We start from the raw sequence: 15,675 nt of genomic DNA, 5'->3' as shown, positions 1-15,675 counted from the left end.
GTCACGAGACCAGGGACTGCCCCCACAAGATAACGTGCAACCTCTGTGGTCTGACGGACCAGACCTACAGGACTGGCTCCAGTGGGCAAGAACCTAGGCTACAGCAGCAAAAAGTGGACTGCCAAATTGTGGACTGGATCCTACTCTGCGGCCCAAGCCAGCCCAGAGGAAGCAGAAGCAACAGCAGCAATTTGATGTTTATACACTGCAGGAATGTTATCTGCCTTTCTCGCGGTTCTACAGACATCTAGGCAGACAGTGGTCTCACTGGCCCTCTTATTGGTCTGGTGGGGTTGAGTGTCATTTTGCAGGGGTTGCCATACTTATTGTGGAAGAATTGAAACTTACATAGTAAAACTGGATTTGTTACCCAATTTCAACATGAGTGAGAGTGGATGATGAATGACACTATAGATAAGGGACATTTTCTTATTATGTAGTAACAAAATTCAATTTTGTAACAGCTGCTTAAAGGTCTCCTTAATGTGAATAAACATTTCCAAATGTGTGACCCCAGCGTGATGTACTAGCTTGGTATTATCAGTGAAGTTAATCCTTACCTGTTCCTCCTTATGGAGAAACAGACATGATGAATGGAGGAGGCTGATGTGTGATTACGCAATACTCCTGCACCACCCTGACTGACAACTCGGGGTGTGTGTTATTCTGATACCTGACAATACACTGTATGATTGTTATCATGTGATAAACAATCAAAAAGAATATGTAGTTTTCACATTGAACTGTAAAAGCTGGTAATAACTACAAAAGTCTATAGGAGAGTTTTGGGTAATTAATATACAGGACTGGTTAGGCTGTGATTCAAGCAATCTGCTGTTTATTGAGAGAAGTACCCAGGTAATTCCAGAAGTCTCATAGTTATTTGAGAGACTTATTGGATTATTTTCCTCAGGGTGTATGGCCTAAAAAAACAGCTCCGGCACATTGTGTGGATGGGGATGCCTGCAATCTAAGTCTTGGATGCAAACACAATACGTTATGTGCATCTAAGACTGAGGGTGTAGTTGTCTTCTCCATTCCTAGGAGTTGGTTTTTTTTGTTTGTTTGTTTCTTATCTTTTTTTATTTGTACATCACAGAATGAAATATAATTAACAATGTGATATGATCAATAAGAACAATATGCAACATTGTGATATAGAATAATGACATCATAACATACATTCTGGGATATATATATATATTTTTTTCCATTTTATGTTTACAGGCATATTTCCAGTGCAGGAAATAAGGGAGAGGGAATAACAATTACCTTATCTAAGAGAACTCATTACTTCCTTCCGCCTGCAGTACCACCTATACGCTGATGATTCTCAACTCTACATCTTTTCTCCTGATCTTCCCCTTCCCTCCTCTCTAGGGTATGCAGTTGCCTCTCCTTCATTTCCTCCTGGATGTCCTCACGATTCCTCAAAATTTATATAGCCAATCCCAAACTCATTCTCTTTCCTCCTTCTAGATTCTCACCCCCCTCCTGTCCTGCTTCTCGGACTTTTGGCTAAGATCAAGTGAGTACCTGTCTGAGTAAGGAATTCCTGCACCTTACAGGGCCATGGGAAAGCTTGGTCTGGCCAGAAGGTCGGTAGCTTGAAAGCCTTGGGACAGTGCCCCTAGAATGGTGACCTAGGGGTGCTGGAATTCACTTGGGGACTGGTCACCCTCACTTGACACGATGGCACTGAGCATGAATCTCACTTTCAGCTACCACATTTCCTTGCACCAGCCTTTTGGCTAGGCAGGAATAATTTTTAACACCTCAGCCAAAAGGCTGGAGCTGTTTTGCATGGCACTATTTATTTTCATCACTGTTTTATCACTTTGACTTATTTTTATGGTTTTTTTTCACTTGGATTGGGTGGATGTGCAGCTTTGTGCAGAAGATCTAGGGGAGGTGGTGTGGTCCCAGCAGCATCCACTTCCCTGACCTCCTCTGAGGTCTCCCCTTTTGGGGGAGGCAAAAGATTTGGTGCCAAGGAGGAAGCTCAGGCAGAACCGTTGGCAAAAGGGACCCCCCTAGCCTTGCGGTGAAGGGGGTCTGAAGACCCTTGCCCCTTAAGGGCTCTTATGGATCCTGGGGTCAGGGATCAAGGGACCCTTGCTCTTTTGAGGAGGGTCTGAAACTGCAACCCAGTGCACGTTTTTTATTTGGGGTTTTTCTCACTTATTTTTTCGCGCACTCGGGAAGAAAGCACGCTTTAAGGCTTTCAAAAAAATATGTACCTTACAACAATTTAAATTTTATAAACAAAGCTAAGACTTGGATGGACATTATAAATTCAACAAATGTTGTAATTTTTTTTTGCTTCAAAATTATGTAAGCATTTTTTTTGAGGTTTCAAGAAAATCATTAGCCATGAAGACAACATATTGAAAAGTAGAGAAAGTGCAAAGCCAACCAGTTTGGTTCAAAAACTAAGCTGGCCCGTACGGGGATCGAACCCGCGACCTTGGCGTTATTAGCACCACGCTCTAACCAACTGAGCTAACCGGCCAGATTCTGCTGCTGTCTTTAAAATACAAATGCAGAAACCACGACAGGACTGATCATATGTTAAAGAATCGCAAGGTTTCAGCCTTCTGAAATTGCTGAGTGTCAGGTCACGAGACCAGGGACTGCCCCCACAAGATGACGTGCGACCTCTGTGGTCTGACCGACCAGATCTACAGGATTGGCTCCAGTGGGCAAGAACCTAGGCTACAGCAATAACAAGTGGACTGCCAAAAGGTAGACTGGCTCCTACTCTGCGGCCCAAGCCAGCCCAGAGGGAACAGAAACTTCAACAGCAGCAATTTGATGTTTAAATGCTGCAGGAATGTTATCTGCCTTTTTCGCAGTTCTATAGACATCTAGGCAGGCAGTGGTCTCATGGGCCCTCCTATTGGTCTGGTGGGGGTGAGCATAAGTCTGCAGGGGTCGCCATACTTATTATGGGAGAATTGAAACTTGCATAGTAAAATGGGATTTGTTACCCAATTTCAAAATGAGTGGGAGTGGAAGAGGAATTACACTGTAGATAAGGGACATGTTCTCATTATGTAATAAGAAAATGACATTGTGTAACAGCTGCTTTAAACTTGGTCTGGCCTGAAGGCCGGTAGCTTGAAAGCCTTGGGACAGTGCCCCTGGAGTGGTGACACAGGGGTGCTGGAATTCACTTGACTGGTCACCTTCACTTGACACGATGGCACTGAGCATGAATCTCGCTTTCAGCTGCCATGTTTTCTTGCTCCGGCCTTTTGGTTAGGCAGGAATAATTTTTAACATCTCGGCTGAAAGGCTGTTGCTGTTTTACATGACACTATTTATTTTATTTGCTGTTTTGTCACTTTGACTTATTTTTCTGTTTTTTTTCACTTGAATTGGATGGGTGTGTGGCTTCCCTTATGGGTCCGATCCCCTGAAGATCTAGGGGAGGTGCTGTGGTCCCAGCGGCTCCCGCTTCCCTAAACCCCTCTGAGGTCTCCCCTTTTGGGAGGACCCAGAAGATTTGGTGCCAAGGAGAAAGCTCTGGCAGAACCCTTGGCAAAAGGGACCCCCTTAGCCCTGTGGCAAAGGGGGTCTGAAGACCCTTGCTCCTTAAGGGTCCTTATGGATTCGGGGATCAAGGGACCCTTCCTCTTTTGAGGAGGGTCTGAAACCGCAACCCTGTGCACGTTTTTTATTTGGGTTTTTCTCACTTATTTTTTCGCGCACTCGGGAAGAAAGCACGCTTTAAGGCTTTAAAAAAAAAAATATGTATCTTGCAACAATTTTAATTTTATACACAAAGCTAAGACTTGGATGGACTTTATAAATTCAACAAATGTTGTAATTTTTTTTTTGCTTCAAAATTATGGAAGCATTTTTTTTGAGGTTTCAAGAAAATCATTAGCTATGAAGACGACGACATATTTAAAAGTAGACAAAGTGCAAAGCCAACTAGTTTTGTTCAAAAACTAAGCTGGCCCGTACCGGGATCGAACCCGCGACCTTGGCGTTATTAGCACCACGCTCTAACCAACTGAGCTAACCGGCCAGATTCTGCCACTGTCTTTAAAACACAAATGTAAATGATAATATTCAAAAACTATTAGCTACCACCAGGGTGCACTGCTCACAAGAAACATCTCCTACACATTTTAGGAATGGAAATGGCTGCACCATTATTGCATGCAAATAAAATATTGGGTGTATGCTGGCATGCCTTGATACTGTAACTATGCTGGATCTGTTGTGGTATAAAGTAATTTTATTTGCATCCAAGCCTCGGGAGTAAAGTCATATCCTTCTTTAGCGTAACTACCGCCATAATAGCCCATGTGACTTCTATCAGGCCCGGCAGTGAGAGGAGCCTTGAGATCTGTATCTGTCAGCATTGTGAGCCCCTGTTCTGCTCCTCTGAGGATGCACAAGGGAAGACACATTCACTGTGGAGTCCCATTTAGACTTTCAGTATCACTGTGATAATTCTTACAAAGTAGAATAATTATCACAGTGGAACTGAAAACACAGTCTGGGCCAAATGCCCATGTATCACCCAAATGATCAGGCTAAGTGGAGATAGGTACCTTACAACAATTTTACTGTTATACACAAAACGAAGAATTGGTTGGACTTTACAGATTCAACAAATGTTACATCACATGGGTTGTCCTGGTTTTTTATTCCAAAATTATGGAAATAACTTTTTTGAGGTTTCATGGAAAATTCTTATCTATGAAGGAGAGGACATATTAAAAACTAGACAACGTGCAAAGCAGTTTTAAACTGTGTACAATGGAAAAAAATAGCTTGTCTGTAAAATTCAATTTTGTAACAGCTGCTTAAAGGTCTCCTTAATGTGAATAAACATTTCCAAATGTGTGACCCCAGCGTGATGTACTAGCTTGGTATTATCAGTAAAGTTAATCCTTATCTGTTCCTCCTTATGGAGAAACAGACATGATGAATGGAGGAGGCTGATGTGTGATTACGCAATACTCCCGCACTGCTCTGACCGACAACTCTGGGTGTGTGTTATTCTGATACCTGACAATACACTGTATGATTGATATCATGTGATAAACAATCAAAAAGAATATGTAGTTTTCACATTGAACTGTAAAAGCTGGTAATAACTACAAAAGTCTATAGGAGAGTTTTGGGTAATTAATATACATGACTGGTTAGGCTGTGATTCAAGCAATCTACTGTTTATTGAGAGAAGTACTCAGGTAATTTCAGAAGTCTCATAGTTAGTTGAGAGACTTATTGGATTATTTTCCTCAGGGTGTATGGCCTAAAAGAACAGCTCCGGCACATTGTGGGGATGGGGATGCCTGCAATCTAAGTCTTGGATGCAAACACAATACGTTATGTGCATCTAAGACTGAGGGTGTAGTTGTCTTCTCCATTCCTAGGAGTTGTTTTTTTTTGTTTGTTTGTTTCTTATCTTTTTTTATTTGTACATCACAGAATGAAATATAATTAACAATGTGATATGATCAATAAGAACAATATGCAACATTGTGATATAGAATAATGACATCATAACATACATTCTGGGATATATATATGTATTTTTTCCATTTTATGTTTACAGGCATATTTCCAGTGCAGGAAATAAGGGAGAGGGAATAACAAGGACCTTATCTAAGAGAACTCATTACTTCCTTCCGCCTGCAGTACCACCTATACCAGTGTTGGCTAACCTGTGGCACTCCAGGTGTTGTGAAACTACAAGTCCCAGCATGCTTTGCCAATATATAGCAGCTTATTGCTGGAAGTCTATGCTGGGACTTGTAGTTTAACAACACCTGGAGTGTCACAGGTTAGCCAACACTGACCTATACGCTGATGATTCTCAACTCTACATCTTTTCTCCTGATCTTCCCCTTCCCTCCTCTCTAGGGTATGCAGTTGCCTCTCCTTCATTTCCTCCTGGATGTCCTCACGATTCCTCAAAATTTATATAGCCAATCCCAAACTCATTCTCTTTCCTCCTTCTAGATCCTCACCCCCCTCCTGTCCTGCTTCTCGGACTTTTGGCTAAGATCAAGTGAGTACCTGTCTGAGTAAGGAATTCCTGCACCTTACAGGGCCATGGGAAAGCTTGGTCTGGCCAGAAGGTCGGTAGCTTGAAAGCCTTGGGACAGTGCCCCTAGAATGGTGACCCAGGGGTGCTGGAATTCACTTGGGGACTGGTCACCCTCACTTGACACGATGGCACTGAGCATGAATCTCACTTTCAGCTACCACATTTCCTTGCACCAGCCTTTTGGCTAGGCAGGAATAATTTTTAACATCTCAGCCAAAAGGCTGGAGCTGTTTTGCATGGCACTATTTATTTTCATCACTATTTTATCACTTTGACTTATTTTTATGGGTTTTTTTTCACTTGGATTGGGTGGATGTGCAGCTTTGTGCAGAAGATCTAGGGGAGGTGGTGTGGTCCCAGCAGCATCCACTTCCCTGACCTCCTCTGAGGTCTCCCCTTTTGGGGGAGGCAGAAGATTTGGTGCCAAGGAGGAAGCTCAGGCAGAACCGTTGGCAAAAGGGACCCCCCTAGCCTTGCGGTGAAGGGGGTCTGAAGACCCTTGCTCCTTAAGGGCTCTTATGGATCCTGGGGTCAGGGATCAAGGGACCCTTGCTCTTTTGAGGAGGGTCTGAAACTGCAACCCAGTGCACGTTTTTTATTTGGGTTTTTTCTCACTTATTTTTTCGCGCACTCGGGAAGAAAGCACGCTTTAAGGCTTTCAAAAAAATATGTACCTTACAACAATTTAAATTTTATAAACAAAGCTAAGACTTGGATGGACTTTATAAATTCAACAAATGTTGTAATTTTTTTTTGCTTCAAAATTATGGAAGCATTTTTTTTGAGGTTTCAAGAAAATCATTAGCCATGAAGACAACATATTGAAAAGTAGAGAAAGTGCAAAGCCAACAAGTTTGGTTCAAAAACTAAGCTGGCCCGTACGGGGATCGAACCCGCGACCTTGGCGTTATTAGCACCACGCTCTAACCAACTGAGCTAACCGGCCAGATTCTGCTGCTGTCTTTAAAATACAAATGCAGAAACCACGACAGGACTGATCATATGTTAAAGAATCGCAAGGTTTCAGCCTTCCGAAATTGCTGAGTGTCAGGTCACGAGACCAGGGACTGCCCCCACAAGATGACGTGCGACCTCTGTGGTCTGACCGACCAGATCTACAGGATTGGCTCCAGTGGGCAAGAACCTAGGCTACAGCAATAACAAGTGGACTGCCAAAAGGTAGACTGGCTCCTACTCTGCGGCCCAAGCCAGCCCAGAGGGAGCAGAAACTTCAACAGCAGCAATTTGATGTTTATATGCTGCAGGAATGTTATCTGCCTTTCTCGCAGTTCTATAGACATCTAGGCAGGCAGTGGTCTCATTGGCCTGGTGGGGGTGAGCGTAAGTCTGCAGGGGTCGCCATACTTATTATGGGAGAATTGAAACTTGCATAGTAAAACTATTTAGACTTTCATTGTCATTCTGACACCTAATAAAAACACTGTATCATCATCAACATTTATTTATATAGCGCCAGCAAATTCCGTAGCGCTTTACAATTGTATGACTGTTATCATGTGATCAACAATAAAAAAAGAATATGAAGCTTTCACATTGAACTGTAAAAGCTGATAATGATCAAAAAGCTAGAAGAGTCTGTAGGAGAATTGTGGGTAATTATCATACAGGACTGGTTAGGCTGTGAGTCAAGCAATCTGCTGTTTATTGAGAGACGTACCCAGGTAATTCCAGAAGTCTCATAGTGTTTTGAGAGACTTATTTGATTATTTTCCTCAGAGCACATGGCCTAAAAAGCAGCTCCTGCACATTGTGAGGTTTTAGATGCCTGTAATCTAAGTCTTGGATGCAAGCACAATATGTTATTTGCATCTAAGACTTAGAGTGCAGTCGTCTTCTTTATTCCTAGAATGCTCAGGAGTTGTGTTTTTGTTTGTTTGTTTTTTATCTTTTTTTATTTGTACAGCACAGAATGAAATATAATTAACAATGTGATATGACCAATAAGAACAATATGCAACATTGTGATATAGAATAATGACATCATCATCATCAACATTTATTTATATAGTGTCAGCATATATTCTGTGATATATAAGGAGCTTATCTAAGAGACCTCATTACTTCCTTCCGCCTGCAGTACCACCTATACGCTGATGATACGCAACTCAGTGGCGCACACAGGGGGGGTTTCTGAGTCTCTAGAAACCCCCCCTGCGCTAACTAAGTTGCCACTGTCCTATACAGCAGCCGCGGCGCTGTCAAAGAAGCGTCCGCGGCGGTGCTGTATTGTACCGCCGCAGATGCTTCTTAGACAGCGCCGTGGCTGCTGTTTAGGACAGCGCTGGCGAAACGGAGCTGCTGCGCATGTGCAGCAGCTCTCTTTCTGTTTTTTTTTTGGGGGGGTTTTTTGGGTCGGCGGGGAGAAACCCCCCCCCCGACAATACTCCGTGCGCCCCTGCAACTCTATATCTCTTGCACTGATCTTCCCCTTCCCTCGTCTCTCGGGTATTCCGTTGCCTCTCCTACATTTCCTCCTGGATGTCCTCACGATTCCTCAAAATTTATATAGCTATATCCGAACTCAGTCTCTTTCCTCCTTCTAGATTCTTACCCCCTTCCTGTCCTCTCTATCATTGTTAACAACACCACTATCACATCTGTTCCTCAGCTCCGCTGCCTGGGTGTCACCCTCGACTCCTTTCTCTCCTTTGCCCCCCACATTCAATCTTTTGCCCAATCCTATCACTTCCAGTTATTGCTCGCATCCAGGGGCGGACCTAGACTTTATCTTTAGGGGGGGCGTATTTGCATAATCACGCCCCTCCTTTACTCTGATTGTCTGGCCTGCGTTTAGCCCCGCCTTCCGCTCGCGATTGGCCCTGTCCCCTCCCGTTTTGATCAGCGGCTGGGACCACTGATTGGCTGGCTCTCGTTTAGCCCCGCCTTCCGCGTGCGATTGGCCCCGCTCCCTCCCGTTTTGATCAGCGGCTGGGACCTATTTTAAAGGTAGGCTTTCTCCTGCTAGGGGGGGCGAATGCCCCTATCGCCCCCCCCCCCCCCCCCCGGATCCACCACTGCTTGCATCCAGCCCAGTCTCTCCCAAGTTGCCACCAAAATAATTATTCACTCACTGATCATCTCCCGCCTTGACTACTGTAAACTTCTCCTCACTGGCCTCCCCCGCTCCCATCTCGCTCACCTCCGTTCTGTTGTTAATACGGCTTAACTTCCTCTCACGACGCTCCTCATCTGCCTCCCCGCTCTGCCTTGCCTAACTCTGGCTCATCTTTCCCCTACAGAATCCTTTTCAAAGTCCTCATCCTCACCTACAAGGTCCTCATGTACTCCACTGCTCCTTACATCTCCAACCTTCTCTCCATATACATTTACTCCTTCCCTTGCGATCAGTCACTGACTGTCGCCTCTCCTCCCATCTGATGACCACATCCCACTCCCAAATCCAAGATTTTTCCTGTACCGCTCCACTCCACTGTAACAATCTCCCTCATTCTATCAGACTCTCCCCTAGCCTGAGCAATTTTAAATGGCCATTGAAAACACACCTATTCTTAAACGCCTACCAGCCATCTGTTTAACAATATCCCTCTTCTTGGTTGCCTCACCCTCTCTCTACCACCGTAACTCCTACTTGCTCCTCTATACTGATCCCTTTTCCCTGCCCTACTCCCTCTCACTGACTCCCCCCTAGTGTCTGCTGTCTGTTTACCCTCCCTTTAGGTTGTAAACCTTCACAAGCAGGGCCCTCCTTCCTCCTGTCTCACTACTATTACTTCTGCTCCAAATACTCTGTCCATCTCCTCCTTGGGCTTTCTTCCCTTGTCCCCATTCCTGAATATTTCTGCTCCTCTTTCAGTAGCTCCTAACCTGTTAGCTGCTTCCACACTCTTGGTCACAGGTTTTCAGCCTGTGCCGAGTATACCCTGCTCCCCTCTCCTCCTCCAGCCTTCCTGTAACTGGACACTGTCAGCCATCATTGGAGCTTCAGAAGTTATAGTGCTACTCATTTATTGTCCTGTGCTGTTTAACCTTGTCTGGTCTCATTGTTTTGTAATCTGTGCAGCGCTGTGAACACCTTGTGGTGCCATATATATAAAAGCTAATAGTAACAACATTCATGTTCATACCATTCACCAATATTCCCGATCATGATCTAATTCATTTTAAATGGATCATTATTGGGCATTGTGGTCATCTTGTGGAAATATACTCTGCGATACAAGACAAGTTATCCAGTATTGGAGGAGATATATCAGAGTGTGTGGCCAACTTTAAAAAGACAGAGAAATGTTCTGTTTCCAACATTGGTTCTAAGAGGTCCTGAAAGTTTTGGTCTAGGAAACTTCTCAATATTTAGGTCAGTACTTCTGAGTCTAGGTCACTTTGCAGTCTCTTTGATGTTTTACAGTCTCTTGATGTTCACATGGTTCTGTCAACTCCTTGTGTTCAGGTCACTTTACTGATCAATGGAGAAGTGTGTGAAGTGTGGAGATGCGAGAGGAACACAATTCACATGTAATCAGCCACACTCCACACTAGTTTATAGTCATAAGATTGTATTACATAGCACATTGGGGATTGTGTTAGCCAGCAAAGAAGTGTGAAGGCTCACAGTGTGATTTTGGTTGGTCAAATAAATAGACCTGATCGACCATTGTGCATTGTGTTGGCTCCTCATACATGATGAAAATCCACTTAGGCCTGATAAAAAAACAGGTTCAATAAAGTTGTCATAATTGCCATTTTCATTTCAGCTGGAGTCATGCATGCATTGTATTAAAGTTATTTAGCATTCACTCAGAACACCAAAATGAGAGAACATTGGCCTTATGCCGAGAGGGACATACACTGTCACGGGCACTAGGAGTCTTTACCCAGGGATCACCAGGTGATGGACTTACCAGAGCAGTATAGGTGGTAATATGGTACTCTGGTAGCGGGGTGATCACGGAACAGGAGACAGCAGATGGTAGAGAATGCTCGTGGAAAGTCTATGACTAGCAGCACTGGTAATATACAGGTAATAGTACACGAGGAACTGAATGGACAAAGGAAACGTGAGGGTAGTCAGTGGTCTGCGGATAGCAAGTTGTACCACTGCTATAGTGAGGAGGAATGTCCAGAAGTAACGAGGAGGTGATGAGAGTCAGCGGTCTGCGTTTAGCAAGTTGTACCGCTGTCTAGGTGAGGGAACGGAATCCAGGTGGAGGTATCCGGGAGGTCAGTGGTCTGCGTTAGCAAGTTGTACCACTGCTATATGGAAGGATACTGGAAACAGGTGACACAGGAAACAGGAATCAGTGGTCTGCCTCTAGCAAGTTGTACCACTGAAATATATATGTGAGGAGGAGCACGGGGAGATAAATGTAATGCAGAGTATACACGGGCCCACTGAACTTGATCCCACGATGATATGCACAAAGTAGTAATAACTGAGCAGCACTGCACAAATATACAAAGTCACAGGAACTATCCAGACTACAAGGTAACACAGTCAAATGATGGCAATAGTCTCAGAGGATAGGCAACTCCAGAGAAGAACAACTCAGTCCAGCAAGGTATGCAATACACGAGCACAGTCAATGATAAGTATGCATACCATGGTTCAGAAGAGCAGGCTGTCAGAAAGGAGTGCAGGGATACCTGAGCGGCAGGATACGAAGTCCCAGGAAAATGGAAGCGGTAACCAAGTAGGTGCAGCGCACAGGTAGGTAGACCAGCAACGATGCAAACAATACTCAGGAAGCAGTAGTATATAGAACTGGACACCTGGAGATCACTGGAGAGTAGAAGTGGTATGGCAGAGAAGACAGCAGCGGAGCGTAGATCCAATACAGACAGGCGAGTTGACACAGGCAGGAACACTGTAGAAGCACGGAGAGCGGATCAGCTGGCTGCAGACACAAGGAGTACTGGAGGGTAGCGATAAGCAGGACACTGCAGATACACGGAGGTAGCGGATAGGAATCAGCAGGTGCAGTCACGATGAAACACGGGAGAGTTGAGGTGAGCTGGAACTGTTGAGCACGGAGGCAGCGGATAGGAATCAGCTGGTGCAGTCACAATGAAACACGGGAGAGTTGAAGTGAGCTGGTAACTGTAGTGCACGGAGGCAGCGGATATTAATCAGCTAGTGCAGTCACGATGAAACACGAGAGAGTTGAAGTGAGCTGGTAACTGTAGTGCACGGAGGCAGCGGATAGGAATCAGCTGGTGCAGTCACGATGAGACACAGGAGAGTTGAAGTGGTCTGGAAACCACAGGAGAGTTGAAGTGGTCTGGAAACCACAGGAGAGTTGAAGTGGTCTGGAAACCACAGGAGAGTTGAAGTGGTCTGGAAACCACAGGAGAGTTGAAGTGGTCTGGAAACCACAGGAATCAGCTGGGCTGAATACACGAGGAAACACAGGAACACCTTCAGAGGCTCATGGGGAATGAGACTCCAAGATCAGGCCACGAGGTATAGACAGCAGGTGCTTTAAATAGGGAGTGTTGCCTGATCAGCCAATTAACTAAAAGGAACATGTACTGAAGGTTTGAAAGGGCTGCACATGCGCAGACCCTCAGGATGGTGGACGGCCACGGTTCCTAAACACACGGGAAAAAGCACTCACAGTCCGGTGAGTGACATACACCTTTGGGTAGTCTATCTTGTGTGAAACTGCTCTGAACATGCTTAACAGGTGAACGCAAGTGCGTCTATGCAGAGCAGCAAGTATCTGACACTTACACCCACCTGCGCTTGGATAAGCAGGACCGGGGAGGGAAGAGGCGATTAAATGTGTGCTGAGTACAGTAGAAGCTTCGTGCAGACCTGAAGAACCACATTTTTATTCCTGTTAGGAAGCCATTGGCAAACTCAAGCAAACTCAGTAATTGGCAATTACATACTAATTTCACATATTAAGCCACTCCAAAGCTCTCAGACACAGGGAAATCAAAATCCCAAAGTCATTGGACATGGGCCAGATTATGTATCATAAGACTACAAGCAGATTTGGCCAACTCACAACTGCGTTTCTAATTCTATATAATTGTTCATGTATTAGTCCCTAATACAGTTATAGTGCTATCCTCCCCACTTAGGAGGGGAATTATAAATAACAAGGACTCAACTGTCCATGTATAGAAACCCTTGAATATGATAGACAAGTCACTATGTTACACTCTATATGCTCATAGATGGTCAGTAATCTCCATGTAAGTGCAGTTAGTGCATCGTTTGGGGTCAAACTGTGCAAAGAAAAGTCAAGTTACACTAGTAAGTTGTAGGCCAATCCTGTGCGAGGGGATACAACTGAAGAGATGTTCTCTGTATCGTTATAGGTGGAAACCTGATTGTGAAGAGTCAAATAGACCATGGTCAGTTCTGGATCTAACAGTTTTCCACGAGTCGCTATCCAGCTTTGAGACAATAAAGTGTAAAGTCATGGGCTGCTCCTTTTCCAAAGAGATCTTACAAATAAAAACATGATTGATATGAAGGAGATAACACACACAGCCATAGTGTAGATGAAGTTGTGATCATGGAGGAATACTTGTTCCCTTAGCACAGTAGACCTCTTGTCAAGAAAAAGGACAATATTGGTGAACCATTGTTTATGCTTAGCTGGTTAGTACATTTAAACAGAATGTGAAACATCTCAAGTTCTGTCAAAGTGTGAGAACTTTTACATTAGATTTTTGTGAATGCTATTAGTAGGTTATTATTTTAGACTATTGATATTTTAGATGTATCGGTCCTTTAAGGCAGTGGGAAAATACCGGTCCATGTCGCTTAGTAGGTGTAGTATAAGTGTGGTTGATGCTTCTGTTTTCTTATCTTCATTCTTACACCATTGATACAATATTCTCACATAACACCATTGGATCACCTATTGTTCTTATTTCTCTAATTCCTTTTCGCGGGTATTCACTTTTGAAAAATTATTTACAAGGAATTTTGAGACAACTGGCCTGGTATTGGGGTCGTTTGATGACCACTATCTGCTCCTGAGAGCTGACAGTCTACAGCTGAGCACGTGTCTACGGGGTCCGCCCTTTGCAGTATCTTTGGTGTTTTAAACTCATTTGTAGTTCACATGATCCAGTCTTCTCCTTCTGTTCAGGTCTCAAGGTGTGAGCGGGTGGGAAGGAATCACTTCCGCACTTTACAGCAGTATGGAGAGGTGTGAGAAGAGTGGAGAGGCGAGAGGAACACAATTCACATACAATCGGCCACACTCCTCACCTCTTTAGTCATAGTCATAAAATTTGATTACAGCACTTAGAGGGTGGAATTAGCAAGTAAAGGAGTGTGCAGGTCCAAAGCTACTTCAGTAACAGGAGCTGACTAGATTGGCACATATTGTTTAGACCTGTTTCATCATTTGTACAATTGTAGATGCACATATGGTAAAGAGGTAGAAAAAAAACAACAATTTAAGGTTAATAAATTGAGGCCAATAGTAGAGGTTTTTTTTTTTCGTTTTTGCTCATTTCACAATTTCTACTCTTGCACAGTGGCTCTAACAAAATGTGTTTTGGTAGCTTTCTCGCACTACATGTTACTCTCCAGTGTACAAGTCTGAATTTGAACAAACCACGGTGCGATTTCAGTTGGTCAGTTCAGTCAACCTGACCGACTATTGTGATCATATGTCTCTGAATCTTTGCAGTGTCTTTGAGTTTCTGGTAAGAACATTTTGTGAATAGATCAACCAACTTTTCGAAACAATGGGTTAAAAATATGAGACTCATCCCTTCATCATTTTTGAATTTTAGGAAAATTGTAAGCATTGGTGGTTCAGTGGTAGAATTCTCGCCTGCCACGCGGGAGGCCCGGGTTCGATTCCCGGCCAATGCATCAAGGTTTTTTTGGTTTTTTTGTTGTTTCCGATGTCTTTGTTTACATTCATATTTGTAAATATGCCTACTGATAATAATTATGTTCTTTCCCCCAAAAAATTTAAAGGCTAGAAAAGTAAAATAAGGAAGCACTTCTTTTCCAGAATAGGTGATAGATTCATGGAGCAGTCTCTTAGCAGAGGCAGGGCCGGATTAAGGGGATGAAGGTTCCTGGGCTAAGGGGGCCTCCATTCCCCCATGAGCCCCCCCCCCCCCGTGATCCGAGCCGCCCCCCCCTCCCCCCCCGTGATCCGAGCCGCTCTCCTGGGGATCCGAGCCGACCCCAAGCGACTTACCTCCTTCCCCGGCGCGCTGTATGCTCTTTACTGAGGAGATCTCGTGAGAGTGAGACTCATGGGATCTCCTCAATAAGGAGAATACAGCGCGTCCGGGAAGGACCGTAGTGAAAGTGCTCAGCAGAATTGATCGCGCCGGGGGCGCCCCCGCCCGCTACCAATCAATAATGCTGCTGAGCACTTTCAAGGGCCCCCTGGATGCCCCAGGCCCCTGGGCTGTAGCCCAGTTAGCCCTAGGGTTAATCCGGCCCTGAGCAGAGGTGGCGGGACTAGTACAGTTAAACAATTTAAAACTGCCTGGGAAGAACTTAATACTATTGATAGGCAAAATCAAAATCCCCCCCCTCCCCACCACATAAAACAAATAAAAAGTATTAAAAAACAAACACAAAACAAAACCACACACATAATGAATAAAATAATCTAAGCCTTGAAATG

The 15,675-nt window shown here is 44.3% G+C and overlaps 6 non-coding genes across 6 annotated transcripts; 3 read left to right on the top strand and 3 right to left on the bottom strand.

Moving 5' to 3' along the window:
* The first annotated feature begins 537 nt into the window (after positions 1–537).
* Positions 538–671, top strand: LOC142156249 (U8 small nucleolar RNA). The gene has a single exon (XR_012692315.1). It is a non-coding gene; the product is annotated as a U8 small nucleolar RNA (small nucleolar RNA).
* A 1,767-nt stretch (positions 672–2,438) lies between these two features.
* On the bottom strand, positions 2,439–2,512 carry TRNAI-AAU (transfer RNA isoleucine (anticodon AAU)). Its single transcript has one exon. It is a non-coding gene; the product is annotated as a tRNA-Ile (tRNA).
* Positions 2,513–3,962: 1,450 nt separating this feature from the next.
* On the bottom strand, positions 3,963–4,036 carry TRNAI-AAU (transfer RNA isoleucine (anticodon AAU)). Its single transcript has one exon. It is a non-coding gene; the product is annotated as a tRNA-Ile (tRNA).
* Positions 4,037–4,892: 856 nt separating this feature from the next.
* LOC142156253 (U8 small nucleolar RNA) lies at positions 4,893–5,026 on the top strand. The gene has a single exon (XR_012692319.1). It is a non-coding gene; the product is annotated as a U8 small nucleolar RNA (small nucleolar RNA).
* Positions 5,027–6,948: 1,922 nt separating this feature from the next.
* Positions 6,949–7,022, bottom strand: TRNAI-AAU (transfer RNA isoleucine (anticodon AAU)). The gene has a single exon. It is a non-coding gene; the product is annotated as a tRNA-Ile (tRNA).
* Positions 7,023–14,829: 7,807 nt separating this feature from the next.
* TRNAG-GCC (transfer RNA glycine (anticodon GCC)) lies at positions 14,830–14,900 on the top strand. The gene has a single exon. It is a non-coding gene; the product is annotated as a tRNA-Gly (tRNA).
* The last annotated feature ends 775 nt before the right edge of the window (positions 14,901–15,675 follow it).

The sequence above is a fragment of the Mixophyes fleayi genome, chromosome 4 (genome assembly GCF_038048845.1).
Source record: "Mixophyes fleayi isolate aMixFle1 chromosome 4, aMixFle1.hap1, whole genome shotgun sequence".
NCBI classification, from domain to species: domain Eukaryota; kingdom Metazoa; phylum Chordata; class Amphibia; order Anura; family Limnodynastidae; genus Mixophyes; species Mixophyes fleayi.
This window is presented reverse-complemented; position numbering and strand designations above follow the sequence as displayed.